General features: G+C 43.3%; 1 protein-coding gene across 10 annotated transcripts in view; it reads left to right on the top strand.

Moving 5' to 3' along the window:
* The window catches only part of HDAC4 (histone deacetylase 4), a 494,934-nt gene that overhangs the window by 27,989 nt on the left and 451,687 nt on the right, over positions 1 to 15,258 (top strand). The gene's annotated exons all lie outside the window — the stretch shown is intronic.

Raw genomic sequence — 15,258 nt, 5'->3', positions numbered from 1 at the left:
TTTTAAAAGTGACCTGCAAAGGCCTCTTAAAAAACTAAAAGAAAACATGTGCACTCTTTGGTTTGATAGGTAAATAGGCAGGGCCTAAATGGGTGTTTGAGGTGTGCTGTTTGCTGGTATTTCTAATGGTTAACAGTGTAAATTCTGCTCTTCCCAGACATTTTTTTGCTAGGCTATTCAGTGTGTATTGTGAGCTCTTGCACCTTAACTGAAGGAGTGGCGGTGTTAAAGATTCAACAGTCATCCTTTTTCCAAAATGTTAATTAGGCATTGAAGTAAAGTAAGTGGTGGTAACAGTTTAATATTCAGATCAAAATCTCTGGCCTTCCTATTGCTTGGCTTTAGCTCTCTATAGCTGAGATGTCATGAATAGGACCCCTTCCAAATTCACGGTCCATCTTGGTCAATTTCACAGTCCTAGGATTTTAAAAAAAGTAGATTTCATTACTTTAGATATTTAAATCTGTTTTTTTTTACCATGTTGTAACTGTAGGGGTCCTGATCCAAAAGGGGGTGTGTGTGTGTGTGTGTGTGTGTGTGCGCGCGCGCAGGGAGATGGCGGGAGGGGGTGGGGGAGCAGGTTTGCAGTATTGCCAGCCTTGCTTCTGTGCTGCCTTCAGAGCTGGGTGGCCGGAGAGAAGCAGCTCCTGGCCGGGCGACCAGCTCTTAAGGCAGCACTGCCACCAGCAGCAGTGCAGAAGTAAGAATGACATGGTATGGTATTGCTACCCTTACTTCTGCACTGCTGCTGGTGAGGTGCTGCCATCGGAGCTGGATGCTTGACCAGCAGCTGCCACTCTCCAGCCACCCAGCTCTGGAGGCAGTGCAGAAGTAAGGGTGGGAATACCACAACCTCCCTACAAAAAAATTATTATCCCCCCATTACCCTCTTCTGGGTCAGGGCACTCAATTTGGAAAACTGGTCTCCCTCATGAAATCTGTATAGTATAGGTCTTTTGTGTACTTTTACTCTGTACTATACAGATTTCATGGTCCGTGACGCATTTTTGACGGCTGTGAATTTGGTAGTCATGAATTCACTAATTTTTAGCCCAGAAGACACTTTCATATCTAGGTAGAATTTGAATTTAAATTATTTTACATTAGAAATTCAAGCTTTCCCTCTTAAGGAAGCAAAGGACACAAGCCAACTTCCCTCACCCCTCCCCTTAGCAGGTTACCTTTTAATATTCTTGGTTCAGTTTCTAGTGGACACATGGATCTGTCCACTTGTCTGCTTAATTTTTTTTTTCCTCTTATGATGTGTGGTATATTACAATTAGCAGCCTCAGCAGGTAGGCCAGGAATTGAATTGTATAGAGACAGAACTATCCTTCATTCCTAGAGTGGGTCTGTGTAGGTGCTGCTTGAGGCACATTAGTACTATGGTATGGGAATCTTGCATTGTCTTGGTTCAGGTTCAGTAAAGCCATGGATTTGCAAAGACGATGCTCTAGATAATCCTCATGAAAAATCAGCTAGAAAGGGAGTAGATTTATGTAAAAATAAAGCTGAAATAACAGTATACATGTTGTTGTAGAAAATCCCAGTCTAACCACTATTGAAACTTCAGGCTTAATCAGTGTGAACTGGCTTTTTAAATTCCCATTTCATTAGCTTTAACTTTGCCCATGTGACTTACATACTTCAGCTTTGTCATTTTGATATGGACATGCAACTGTGTCAGACATTTTTCATGCACTGATGTTGAGAGGAGTCGTACTATATTGATTTTTGCTGTGAAAGGAAAGCTGTAGTTTTATTCAGTGCTGCATTCTATAAATGGATGATGTACTTCCTGTTGACAAGTTTAAAAGACTTCAATCAAGATTTTTTTTTGAATTTTGTTAGCAACTCCCTTATTGTAAAATCCGTCTTTACAAAAGGAAGTCCAAACATACCATAATTATAATTGTGTATCGGCATTTCTCTGTTCTAGAGGCTGTCAGAGAATAAAAACACAAGCAAAATGGGGATAACTGTAACAGTGATACCAAAAAGATACAATCAGTTGTCACTCCGTTGTGTAGACACTGTCCCTACCCCAAAGCCCCTTGTCGAATTATCATTTACCATTGGTGTTTGGGTTAGCAAAGATAAGAGGCAGTGCAAGAGTTACAAATGATAGCTAGGAGGGAGGATGAGTGTTCCATTACAAAGATTATATGGAGAAGTGTGTACTACTTAACGTTTACAATAGTTCAGACTTCTTCAAAATATGGTTTGGTAGAGAATCTTTCCAATCCCTTTATGTGCCTTTAACGTTTACCCTCTGCCCCTGCAGAGGGAGATCCTGGGCGTGGTACCTGCTCTTAAATAAAAATAGGTTTTCCACTTTCTGTATAGATTGTCAATTACTCTTCTATTTAGCATTATTTTATATTTTGTAAAAATACACATTAGCCCCCAGCTCCTTCAAGACAGTGGTGTCCCCCCGGGGGATGCCTGCACATTGAGTGATTGGATCATGGGGTACCAAGTGTGCTCTACCCCTGCTGCTTCTGTCCATGGCAATAGGTGTGGGTGTCTGGAGATGCAAGAGGGCCAAAAAGGAATCAATCTATGGAGCATATTTTCCTTTGTTACACTGGCAAAGTGCTCTGGAGGTGTCAGAGATCTTTCCCACACCCAAGTCAATTTTCCAATCCATGGAACAGCTTGGAGTCCAGAACTGTTGACAAGAGGGCATCCGGGGCTGTCATGGGTCAGCTCTTGGGTGTTTTTTTAACTCTTCCCAGATATTGTAAAATGTATTTGCAGTGCCTCCTGATTTGTTGCTTGGTGAAGACTATGGTGTTTCTAAACTTGAGGCCTCATGCCTAGCTATCTTTGGTCTGGTCTACACTAGGATTTTACTATATAGCTACATCTCTCAAGAGTGTGAAAAATCCAATCCCTTGTGAGATGCAGCTATACCACCAACCTAACCCCTGGTGTAGACCAGCTCTAGGTCGATGGAAGAAGTCTTCTGTTGACCTAAATACCTTCTTGGGGAGATGGATTATGTACCCTAGAGAGGTCTTCCCATTGGCATAGGTAGTGTCTACACTGAAGTACTACTGCAGCTGCACTGCTGTGGTCAGCTACACCCCTTTAGCGTTTTAAGTGTAGACAAGCCCTCAGCCTCCCTTTTTAGCTCTGTGTTTTTTGTGTTGTGCCTCTTTTCCTTCACTCGCTCTATCTCCTTCTATCTCACCCCCCCCCACCTGTAGCACAGGATTTCTGAGGCTAGTTCCAGGACATTCACAATAGAATTTGGAATTTGTTCTGTGAGGTCGGCCAGAGATCAGTGGCATCTAGGATGTTTTGTTTTGGTTTTTGATTTGGAGTCAGTTGCTGGGATTTCAGGTATTCTCAGGATGTGGGGTAATAGGGAGTGGTCAGATTTGGCCACATGTTATCATTTTAGAGCTCTGTAATCACCTGGATATTGTAACTAGGAGCGGCATAGTGGCCTAGAATGCTTGAGATTTCACAAAAGTAGTTTTAGCTTTTCCTTCAGGCACCAGTCAGATTTTTAGTAACTGAGGCAGCTTCTGACACTTCTATGACCATCAACAGGATATAGGAGGCTACCCCCCTTATACCCTCTTATGGCTCTATTAGACTTCTGGATTCTAATAAGTAGTTGTCTGTTGCCTTCATTTTGGTCAAAGGCTTCTGGATCATCACTTTACTGCAGGCAGTGTTTACGTTCTGGAAATCAACACATTAACTTTACAAAGCCAATTAAATACACTTTTCTTAGATACAGAAATAATAATAAAAAAAGTTTTGACCTTGGTGTCTTGGCTTCCTTGAATGAGAGTGACTTATGCTGTACGCTGACTTGATTCTCTTCATCCATATAAACATATATGCTGATCTTTCTGTAAGGCTTTAGCAAGAATCTTGTAACGCTTGTGCTGTAACAAAATATACAACTTTTGAATTGTTGAGAAGCTGTATAAGACTTTTTTCAAAATAAGTGAAAATGCATTATGATTACTTAGAGATGGAAGACTAGAACCTACATACAGGAAACATAAAATGCATATTTTTTTCTTTGCCAGAAAACAGATATGAGCAAAATGCCTATGATAAAGACACTTAGTCCACAAATAATCCAGGGTAGCCAGACTAATGAAGGATGTCATACACATACAAAGACCTTTATTAGGCTTAAACATGCATTAATGCCCCCCCCCTTCACAAATAAATGAGGATCCAAATTCTTGGCAACTTTTTTCTCTTTAGGAACTGTTTTTCAAACCCAAATCTCTCCAGTTAAGAGATAGAACTGTTAAATTATGTCTAACGGAAAAATATTAAACTTTTGCCATGTTGTTGTATTTACCAGTCTCTTGTGTACTCAAGACTTTCAGTATTCTCCGTTGTAGCTACCACTGTTGCAGCTCTGCTCATGGTGGGAGTTCTAGTTGCAGACAAGACACAGGCTAGTGCTGGTGGTTTAGTCACTGTTGTCCAGACCTGCTAAGACAATTAAAATGCTGGCAGCTTGTCTCCACTAGTGGGTGGTTGTTTTTTTTTCCATAGCTGCTACTGCTGGTGGAGCTGCATTGGTGGAAGTTTTCCCCTAGTGCTGTGGAGGATGAGGCTAGGATGTGGAAAAGCAGTGAGTACTTATACTTCAATTGAAATGATGTCTTGAAAGTTTAGAACTCTTCCATGAAAGGTTAAATTGCTTAGTCAGGACTTGAGGAACTTACCCAAAACCTGTTAACCAAGAGCTAAGCCTAACACACACAGGTGCTCCAGATCATGACTTTTTTTGCCTGGTCTTCTGCTGGTTGTGTCCTTTGCTGCTTCGTCATGAAGACCATGGCTGAACTTTGGCCGCCCAGTTAATGTTGCCCCACCACTAAACCCATGGAAACAATGAATGCTGTCTGCTTCCCAAATGTAAAAAATGATGTATGGGGTGGATTCTCTGTCTTCCCAGCTCAGTGCACACTGAGGTTTACAGGAATCATCCTGCCTATTATGGGAAAGGAGAAGAGAGGGCAATGTGTTGAAGGGTATTTTTCATCAAGTAAGAGAAGCTTCCTCTGAGTTGAGGCGGAAATCTTGCTGTATACCTAACACATGTTGTCTGTTTTTAGCCACTGCTGTTAATCTGTCACTTTCAGGAATAATAATAATCTAAATTGTAGTTTAGAACCTCAGAAAATGTGCTCTCATGCTGCCTGTGTGACAGATGTCGCTTCTAAGCACTATTTGACCAGCAGCAGGTGGCTGAAATAGGTATTTAATTAAAACAGGTCACTTCTAAATGATTCCATGAAGCAAAGGCAGCTGCTTTTGAGCCCCATAGTTTCTCTCTCTTTCAAGGTGAGTGACAGAGGCCACGAATGTAAAAACATAAGAATGGCCATACTGGGTCAGACCAAAGGTCCATCTATCCCAGTATCCTGTCTTCCAACAGTAACCAATGCCAGGTGCCCCAGAGGGAATGAACAGGTAATCATCCCTCCTCATCCTGCCTAATAGCAATTGATGTGTCATAAATAGATAGCTAAGGGTTAATGTTTCTTTTACCTGTAAAGGGTTAACAAAGGGAACCAAACACCTGACAAGAGGACCAATCAGGAAACCAGATTTTTCAAAGCTGTAGAAGGAAATTGTGGTGTTCTTGGTCTTGGTCTTTGTCTGTAGGGGCTCTCTCAGCTATAGAAGACTCTTTTCACAGTCCTTCTAATCTTTCTGATTTCCCAGTTGTAAGTCACAAGGTAGGCAAAAGATATAGTCCTTTTTAAATGGTTTGCTGTATTTGCATCTGTGATATCCCTGGCTTGGTGGAGTCTTTATTGTTATATTTGGCGTCTATAGTACTTTAAATTGTATTGTTTTTGCGGTAAGGTCTTTTACCTCTTTTCTATTGTTTATCTGTACTATAAGTTTGAAAACCTGTATCTTTACTAGTTCTAGTTACAGAGAGACTGTTGGTTTCCATTCTTTCTTTTCTTTTTATTAAAAGTTTTGCTCTTTTTAGACCTGTTGATTTTTTGTTCTGTTGACCCACCAGGATAATTTGTGGAGAAGGAAAGACAGGGTGGAGGGGAAGGACTGCTCTCTGTTGTTTAACTCTCCTAGTGTCCAAGGGCGGGAAGAGCTACGGGGGAAGAGAGAGAATCTTTTCTTGTTTCCTTGTCTCTTGGTTTGTCTCTTTTGTGGAGAGAGGAACAGGCTTCTTGTATTGTCGACTGTAGATGGTTTGCATCAGTAACTCTGAGGTTTAGCCCAGAGAGAATTCTAGGAGAGAGGTGGGGGAGCGGGAATGGTTTATTTCCCTTTGTTGTAGACTCAGGGCATCTGAGTCTTGGGGGGTTCCCCAGGGAAGGTTTTGGGGAGACCAGAGTGAGCCAAACACTGGAAATTGGCTGGTGGCAGCGATATCAGCTCTAAGCTGGTAATTGAGCTTAGAGGGTTCATGCTAGCTTCTCAGGTTATGAATGCTAAGGTTCAAATCTGAATAGGAAGTTATGACATGATGGACCTGTCCTCCAGGAATTTATCTAGTTCTTTTTTGAACCCTGTTATAGTCTTGGCCTTCACAACCCATCCTCTGGCAAAGCGTTCCACAGGTTGACTGTACATTGTGTGATGAAATATTTCCTTTTGTTTGTTTTTAAACCTGCTGCCTATTAATTTCATTTGGTGCCCCCTAGTTCTAGTGGTATGAGTAGGAGTAAATAACACTTCGTTATTTACTTTCTCCACACAAAAGTACATGGATTGGAATAGATGTGCAATGAAAATTCTTATATGGCCGAGTGCTTAGCAATATGCATATTGATGTTCCTGTGCTTCCTGAAGCCAGCAGTGCAACACTGTGACCTTAAAAAGAAAACTAGATCCTGCTGGATACCAGGATTATATCTACAGTAGAACCTCAAAGATATCAACACCAGAGTTAAGGACTTACTGGTCAACGAGATACCATGTGGAACCAGAAGTAAGCAATCAGGCAGCAGGAGACAAAAAAAAACAACCCCCTCCCTCACCTCACTTCCCCCAGCAATTACTGTATTGTCTCAGGAATTTGCCTGGGGCTAAGGGCTTCAGCCAAGGGGGGAAGTTGGGTCTCTGGGATAGGGTGTGTATGGCTTAGGGTTTCTGACCCACTGGGATGTAGGCCTTTAGACTGGGTGGAGCGCTGGAGCTCCTGGCTCCATTCCCAGTTTCAGCCCCACGGAGGGTGCCGGGACTTGGAGCTTTAACCCCGTGGCTCTGTTCCTGGCTTTAGCCCCCCTGAGGAGTGCCAGGGCTCAGGGCTTTATCTACAGGAGGAGTGCTGGTTTCAGCCCCAGCACCCCCTTTAGCTAAAGCCCTGAGCCCTGGCACAACCCTCTCCCCTGGCTGAAACCGGGAGCAGAGCTGTGGGAAACCTGGATGCCGCCCGTGGGGCAGAAACCAGAAATGGAGCTGCGGGGCTGAAGCCCTGAGCCCAGCAACACCGCAAGGCTAAAACTGGGAGCAGAGCTACAGGGCTGAAACCCTGAACCCTCTAGGTCCTGCAGGGCTAAAACCCTGGTACCCTGCCGGAGCTCTGGCACCCTGAGGGTCAGAAGTTCTGATTTTTCCCCCCGGCCCGGAGCCCTAATCTCCCTCACCCTACAGCTGCAACCCCAACCCTCCCCCTCCTCCCCATGGCTGAAGTTTATAATGTCTTGTTCAGAGTTATGGAACATTTCAGTTACAAGCAACCTCCATTCCGAAGGTGTGTCTAACTCTGAGGTTTTGCTCTAGTGATATTCAGATTTTTAGCATAGGGAATAGCTTGCATTCAGTATTAGATACCAAAGAAACGGATTGTGTTTTTAAAAAACTTCTTGGCAGAGTGCTAACCTAAAGTAGAATTGTGTTCTTAGAAATCAGTACTGTGTCTAAGTTACTGAGGTAGGTAGCAATGATTGATGACACATATATAATATACTCAGCTACTTTGTTTTTATGTCAGTGGACCAGATGGGTCAGGCACAGCTAGTGACCAAATAATGTTTGAACAGTTCATCAAAAAGAACAAAAAGTTGAGAGGTGTGCTGTAAAAGCTGAAGTGTATAAATAGGAAAAGTAGCTGCTGTGTTCTTGGTGCACACACAATATCTTCTCTTATATTACCTTCCTCTATGTGGCCTTTTTCTCACTTGTAGGCTTCTGTATAAATAATGGTTGTGTAAAAAGCATAGCTAGTTTTGGTAAAGCATCAAGGAATATCCATTTCTATTAATCCAGTCTAGATTATAACCATTAATTGGTGCATAGGTAGCACAGTACAGTAACTCCTCACTTAAAGTCGTCCAAGTTCACGTTGTTTCGTTATGTTGCTGAGCAATTAGGGAACATGCTCATTTAAAGTTATGCAGTGCTCCACTCTTACGTTGTTTGGCTGCCTGCTTTCTCCACAGCTGGCAGCCTCCCTATGCTGCCGCTGCCCGCCCCCCCCCGAGCCTCCCGCCCACTGAGAGACCCACAGATCAGAACTTTCCTCCTCCTGCCTGCCTGTGGCAATCAGCTGGCTTGCTGCATTTAGGAGGTGGGCGGGGGGGAGCAAGGACTCAGCGCAAAAGCTCCCCTTCTCTCCCCTATCACCAGAAGCCAGTTGAATGTCTCAGGCAGGAGGTGAGAGTGGGTTGGAGGGGGAGTCTGCATGCCAAGTCCTTGCTCCTCCCTCCCCTCCCTTCTGAACGCCACAAGCCAGCTGATTGCCCCAGGCAGGAGGGGGGAGAGCGAGGTCTCGACGCACCTCCCCTGCCTCTTGCCTACGGCAGTCAGCTGGCTCGCAGCGTTCAGAAGAGGGGGGAGGAGCAAGGATGCAATATGTGAAGTAAAGGGGGAGGAGGTCGGGGGGGAGAAGAGGTGGGTCAAGGGTGGGGGTTTGGGGGAAGGAGTGGAGTGGATGGGCTGAGGGTTGAGCCTCCTGCTCCCAGCAAAGTTAGTGCCTGTGCTTGCAAGAACAGCAAGAGGAGCAGCCGGACAATCCATCCACTTTCACACTTTGACTCCACCACCTCAACCAAGCTTCATACTCAGCAATGATGACTGTAGTATTAAATTGTTTAAAATTGTTTAAAATGTGTATAATGCCTTTTGTTTGGTGCAAAAAAAAAAATCCCTGGAACCTCCCCCCTCAGATTGATTCTTATGGGGAAACTGGATTTACTTAAGTGACTTTCAGTGAAATGTTTTTTCAGGAACATAACTGCAACGTTAAGTGAGGAGTTACTGTAGTCAAAAGTGAAAAGCTGTCTGGAGACTTGAGTTCTAATGTGACTCATTTCTGGAAAGCATATGAAATGTCTCTCAACATAGTACCTAGTGAATGTTCTTCATGTTATGGATATGAGCAGCAGAGTAATGGTTTATGCGGATTGGAGCGTATGTGCAGGGATAGCTCAGTGGTTTGAGTATTGGCCTGCTAAACCCAGTGTTGTGAATTCAGTCCTTGAGTGTGCCATTTGGGGAACTGAGGTAAAAATCTGGGGATTGTTCCTGCTTTGAGCAGGGGTTTGTCTGGACCCAAAACAAAAAGGAGGTTGGGTTCGGTTAAGTTCTTTTTGATCCAATGAGGAAAGAACCGCGAGACCAGACGAACTGGTAAACTTAAACAATTGGTGATCTTTATTGACTGGGATAAGAACACAACTGGGGCTGGGGAGGAGCACTTTTACCAACTAACAGAAACAAAGCTATTTACATGCAGAAACACACAACTGAATACTTCATAGCCAACTAACAGCACTATGAATATGAAAAAATTGTATACAACCCTAGGGTAAACTATTCACATCTATTAACACTAAAGATTGATCTTTCACAAACAAACAAATACACCAAACATTATGATTACAGACATTAAATTGAACTTAATAGCAATCTTTCAATAAATCAGATTTGGTATCATATACATAGAACTTTATGACAGACAAGACACACAGAACCTTTATCACAGACAGCAGTACATGTGGTAGTGTACCAAATAAGGGAAGAGACAAGGGAGAAGTTAGGCAAAGCACAGACAATTAGCACAAACAGCACACAAATACCATATTCCAGATGCAGCTGACCAGCAGAGCAGACACCAGATGGGAATCGGATCCGGGGAAATAAATAAGACACCTGTTGCAAAAATCCTTAGAAAAATACCGTTACTAAATCATAATATCCATGGGTAGAACCCAAGAAATAATAATCACATGGGCAGAACCCAAGAAATAAAATAAGTAGCATGGGCAGCAAGTCCCAAGAACTGAATAAAACACACGTCCCGAGCCGGCTATAACCTGGGGAGCCCCCAACTGAAGGGTTGATCAGGTCCTTCAGTCAGTTAACGGACACTCCCAACAGACCCTGGCTTGAGGCATAGTTTTATTCCAGGGACTGAAACACACATGGCACAATTTGATTGGTCCCTAGCTCCCCCACCCTCCAGGATCCGAGCTGTTGCCCCCTACGTGGGCAGATTTTGCAGACGGCACACAAGAAGCTGCTAGAAGCTGCACACAGCACACTAGCTTAGGTTTGCACACAACCCCAATCTGACCTTGTGAACTGTCTTACCATTGGTCAGATCGGGCCCCTTTGCAGAACGCACTTAGGTGGTATGCACACGGCACTAACCTGACCCCTGGGTTGCTGGGCAGAAGAGCAGGAAACTGCACACAGCCCTAGCCTAACCTTTAGGTGACCAGGCAAAAAGAGCAGGAATTTGCACACGGCCCTCAAGGTAACACACAGTGCTGGTGTGACCTTTGGATGACCTACAATTGGCCATACAGACGCCATCTTAAGGCCCTGCAGGCCGCCATCTTAGGCCAAAGGCCGTTGGGCTCTGACAGGGTTTAGACTAGATGACCTCCTGAGGTCCCTTCCAACCCTAATATTCTATGATTCTATGATATGCAAAAAAAAACCTTATGCTCCTGTGATCACAGACCTTCTGATTTCTGAACCAGGCCTATGGGATGCTCCAGATTATGCTATCTTTCAAGGTCTGTTTTGCAACTGGTAATTGTTATGGTGTTAGTATGCTTCAGCTACATCAAGCTTCCCTAGCTGCATTTTTCCTACACCCGTCCCAGCACAGGAGAGGCTTCTGTAGCTGACTTAGTGTGCTTTAAAGCTCTGAGTATGGCTGAAGTCACCCCAGTGCAGCTGAGAACTGGGGCTGCAATGCTTAGTACTATGGTATAAGTGCATGTGCAGTGCTGCATATTCATCCATTATATGAATACTGAAGCTTCAGTGACTTGTATGTTTTTGAATATAATCTACTTTGGTATGGGTTATTAATGATCAAAACTAAGTGTCTCAGGCACTCATACGCTATGTAATACTTACACTTTTGAGGTTTGATGCTCATTCTCTTGATGGAATTGTTGTAGTTTTTATCCTACTGGAATATTCTATCATTCTTACCCACCAATCAACTTTTTTTTCCTAGCACTGAGAACATTGCAAACCAAACTTTTAGAAAAATAAAAGGATATCCAAACTTCCTGGAATTTATAACCAGGAGAAGGTGACCAGGACATAAGATGCTCAAATTAAGACAGAATTCAGTAGAGTTGGTTAGGATGGTACCTGTAAAGAAACATGAGTAAAGAAATTATGAAAGAGAGGCGGACACCAGACATTTATTCCGGGTTCTTTGCTTGTGAGTAAGCCATGCTTGTAGTCTTCTGATTCCAGCATTCCCCCTCCTCCGCCTTCCTTCTGCTCTTGTATTTGGGAGAAAGGAAAAAATTCTGGGCTGCAGGAGATAAAGAAAAGGGGGAGGGAGTTGGTGAAAGAAAAGGGGGGCTTTGAGGAAGAAAGCTGAATAAGAGCACTTCACAGGTGACCCTCCCCATTTGTGCAGGCCCCACTTTTCAGAGGGATGGTTGGCTCTGCAACTCAGATGACTTACTCTCCTAATCACCAGAGTTTTTACTCCAGCAGGCCAGTCTTCGCTGGTGGTTGGCATTTAAATTCAGGTGCCTCTCATTCTGCTAGGCATAAGCTTTCATGGGTAAAAAGCCCACTTGTCTCATTCTGCTGCTGCTCATCTTAAATAGCAGTTCATCCTCCAGTCAGCTGTGCCTTCCACTAGAACAAGTGTTGTTTCCATAACTTCCCCCTTCCTCTTCAGCAAAATGTGACTATCCCTTTGTTTTAGGGGTTTCCCTTTGCGATACATCAGGCATAGATTTCCCTTATTTCCTCTAGGCGGGACATGTTCAACATTGCAGTGACCATTGCAAGGAATGCTTTTGTGCACTTCCACCCATTTTCCCTGCTAGAGCCACATGATGGCCATATTCCTGTCTTCTCTCTGAAATGTCCCTGTTCTTGCAGGATAAGCAGGCCCCCCTCACAGTTCCAACCGTCCTCTTATTAGGTAGAAGTAAAACAGTTGGGTAGCTCCGTTCTTGACTGAAACATATCCCCCCCTCGTGCCTGTTGCGTTAGCTCATCATGTTAGCATGACACTATTGAAAAGCCCTCTTAGCGTATATCTTACAGTTAACACACATGAAGCAATGTTAAATGGCCATATTGTAGCCTGTGGGGAGCCTAGGCTACTACAATATGTCCAGCTAATGTACGTCTCTGGTGATCTCCATCCCTCTAGGCTCCCAGTGAAGTGGCAGGAGACTATCAATGACTATTTTAGAGCCTTTCCCCCAAATGCCTAGTTTTTATCCCAACTGATAATCTTTTCTAATAGAGACCTGTCTCCTCAGCAGGTGCTGTTAACTTTCAGCACAGCATGCACTTTTGTTGCCTAGTCTTAACTGACTGACTCTTAAGGATCCTGTTTTTCTTCCCCACAACACAGCCATTGCAGCTTCCCTGAAGAGTGGATTGAGCGCAGGTCTCCTCCTTCAGTCTGTTCCTCTCTGCTTGCGGGAGTTCTGCTGTAATGTCCCCTCTCTGCTTTGTGACTAATCTGTAAGTAGTACTGATGCTGCTCAGCAGTCATCTTGCAGGGCTTCCTGCGGTAATTACCTTCAGCACTTCAGGCCTGTGTCCATTCTTTTCCCTCAAGCTGTAAGTGAGTCTCTGCCAATCTTTCTCCTCTTGTCAAACAGGGAATACTACCCTCCCACCCTCACTTTTTTTTAGTTCAGTAGTTTCTCCTCAGATTATTAGTGTCTCCTCAGATTTGGGTTTTCCCTGTTTTGATTGGCTTATTTTTTACGCCACAGAGCAGAGAGCACTGTGCCCTCCGACTTGTCTGCAGAGTACACCATAGTTGGCTACTGTTTGTAGTTCACTGCTGACAGCACTGTGGACTCCATGGAGACCTATCAAGGCTCCTTATCTTCTGGTGCCCTTTCAATATCTCTGAGGCTGCAGTAGCAGGAAAGCAGGCTGCCCAGTTACACTTGCATACTTGCTGCCTGCCACATAGTTTTTTGAGAGACTGCTTGTTTCTGCTTGTCTTGATTCTGAATTAATTCAGTTTTTAAGCTCCCAGCTTCTTTAGCCTCCCTGCCTAGGTCTTGCTTGTAGGAGAATCCTCTGATCCTGTAGAAAGACCGTTGCAGGTAGGGTGTGGAAATTTTCCTGAACTGGAGTTTATCAATGAGTCACATGTATGGAACACCTAACTTCTCAAATTTCTAGGCTGCTGGCCACGCTGTGTTTGAAGGTGATGAATCTTCAGTCTGAATCCAAGGTGGGTATTTCTGAGAGACCTTAAATGGAGCAATGTGGCCTTTAACATCTTGGGTTATGTATTGTATGAATGACCTGTGATTGTCAGATGCTGTTTCCAAAGCCTTTACCTGTGGCCTGTACGTGTTTGAGATTTCTAATGTTGTGATTCATACTGATTCTATGGCCACATCTGTTACTGTTACTAGGAAAGTGAGCATTGCCTCATTTTGGGTTTTTGACCTCTCGTGGTCCTCTTATTGGTGTTTGTTATAGGGCTTTACCATTGGGGATCCCCCCTGGATTCTGTGCTTGTAGAACTAAGATATGTCTACTGTTTACCTCCACTGTTAAGTACATGTAAAAGAGCCACTAAGCTTTACAGGCAACACATTCTGCCCATCAGAAGGTGTAAGACTGCTTCTAAGGCTCAGAGAAAGGGTCTTCCATTTTCAAAGCCGGTGTAGTCATTGGTTTAAAGGCAAGTGCAAACTTGCAAAAAGATGAGCAAGTCTTCACCTTACTGTGTGCCTACTGACTGGAACTTGTGACCCTCACTTCTGCTTTGATCATCTAACACCAGATTGGTTTCCGTTTCTCTGAAGAGGCTGACTTTGGTTAGCTTTCCAAGCTATTGGATAAGCCCACCCCTTGTATTTTAAGGATAGTGCTGCCACATCCACGAGGCCCTTTGTGTTCTCTCTCAGGATGATGCAGGAAGAGGAGCTTACTGGTTTACTGCTTACTTACTGGTACCTGATTTTTTTTCTTAAGGGATGTTGGGATTTATTAGAAATAATTCAAATTTATAATAATTTATTAGAAATAATTCAAAAGGTACTGTTGTGATTATGTTGTGTAATGTAGGATTATGATTCAGATGTAAAATAGCAAACTATTCATAATCTTTAGTCACTCTTGGCACTTAGCGCAATTGTTTAGGGTTCTTTAATCAAACTTCAGATGGTGGCTTCAGTGCACATATAATATTAGTATTAGTATTCCAGTTTTGTTTGGCTAAGCACATTATTTTGTGATACACAAACTGCAGCAAAGCACATACTGTGTGTGTTTTTTTTTCAATTATAATGATCCCTGGGGCAATAGCAGTAATATATGGTAAAGTAGATGTTGTTTTTATCCTTAAAGTGCACACAGCCTTGTTAAGACTGTCAGACACCTACAGTTTTAACAGTTGGGATACCTCTGATATTGTAAAAAAAAAAAAAGGTTTCATGGGAAAAAATTCAAAGTTAACATCATTGTGAGTGAGCAAATAGGAGCAAAGCTCTTCACAGCATATGTTTTAAAACAAAGGTTTAAGGATATTGAGAAAATGGCACATTTGCCCTTCTCTAGGCTGACATGAGGATAGTTCTATAATGATTGGCATTGGTTTGTAAAGTGTAGAAATGGCCTGGTTAGAGAAGATGGTGTTCATATGGTGTGATACCTTAACCATTGTATCCTCAAACAAGTCTTAAGAGGTTACTGATAACATTTGTCATGACACAGAACATATCATATTGTATTCTGCTGTTGTTGCAAATGGTATCCGCTTTGCTATTACTGGTCTTTCACTGTCTCACTACAATTATTTAATAGATCCAGCTGTAC

Source organism: Chelonoidis abingdonii, chromosome 10 (assembly GCF_003597395.2).
Source record: "Chelonoidis abingdonii isolate Lonesome George chromosome 10, CheloAbing_2.0, whole genome shotgun sequence".
Taxonomy (NCBI): Eukaryota; Metazoa; Chordata; order Testudines; family Testudinidae; genus Chelonoidis; species Chelonoidis abingdonii.
Note: the sequence above shows the minus strand (reverse complement) of the source record. Positions and strands in the feature narration are given on the sequence as shown.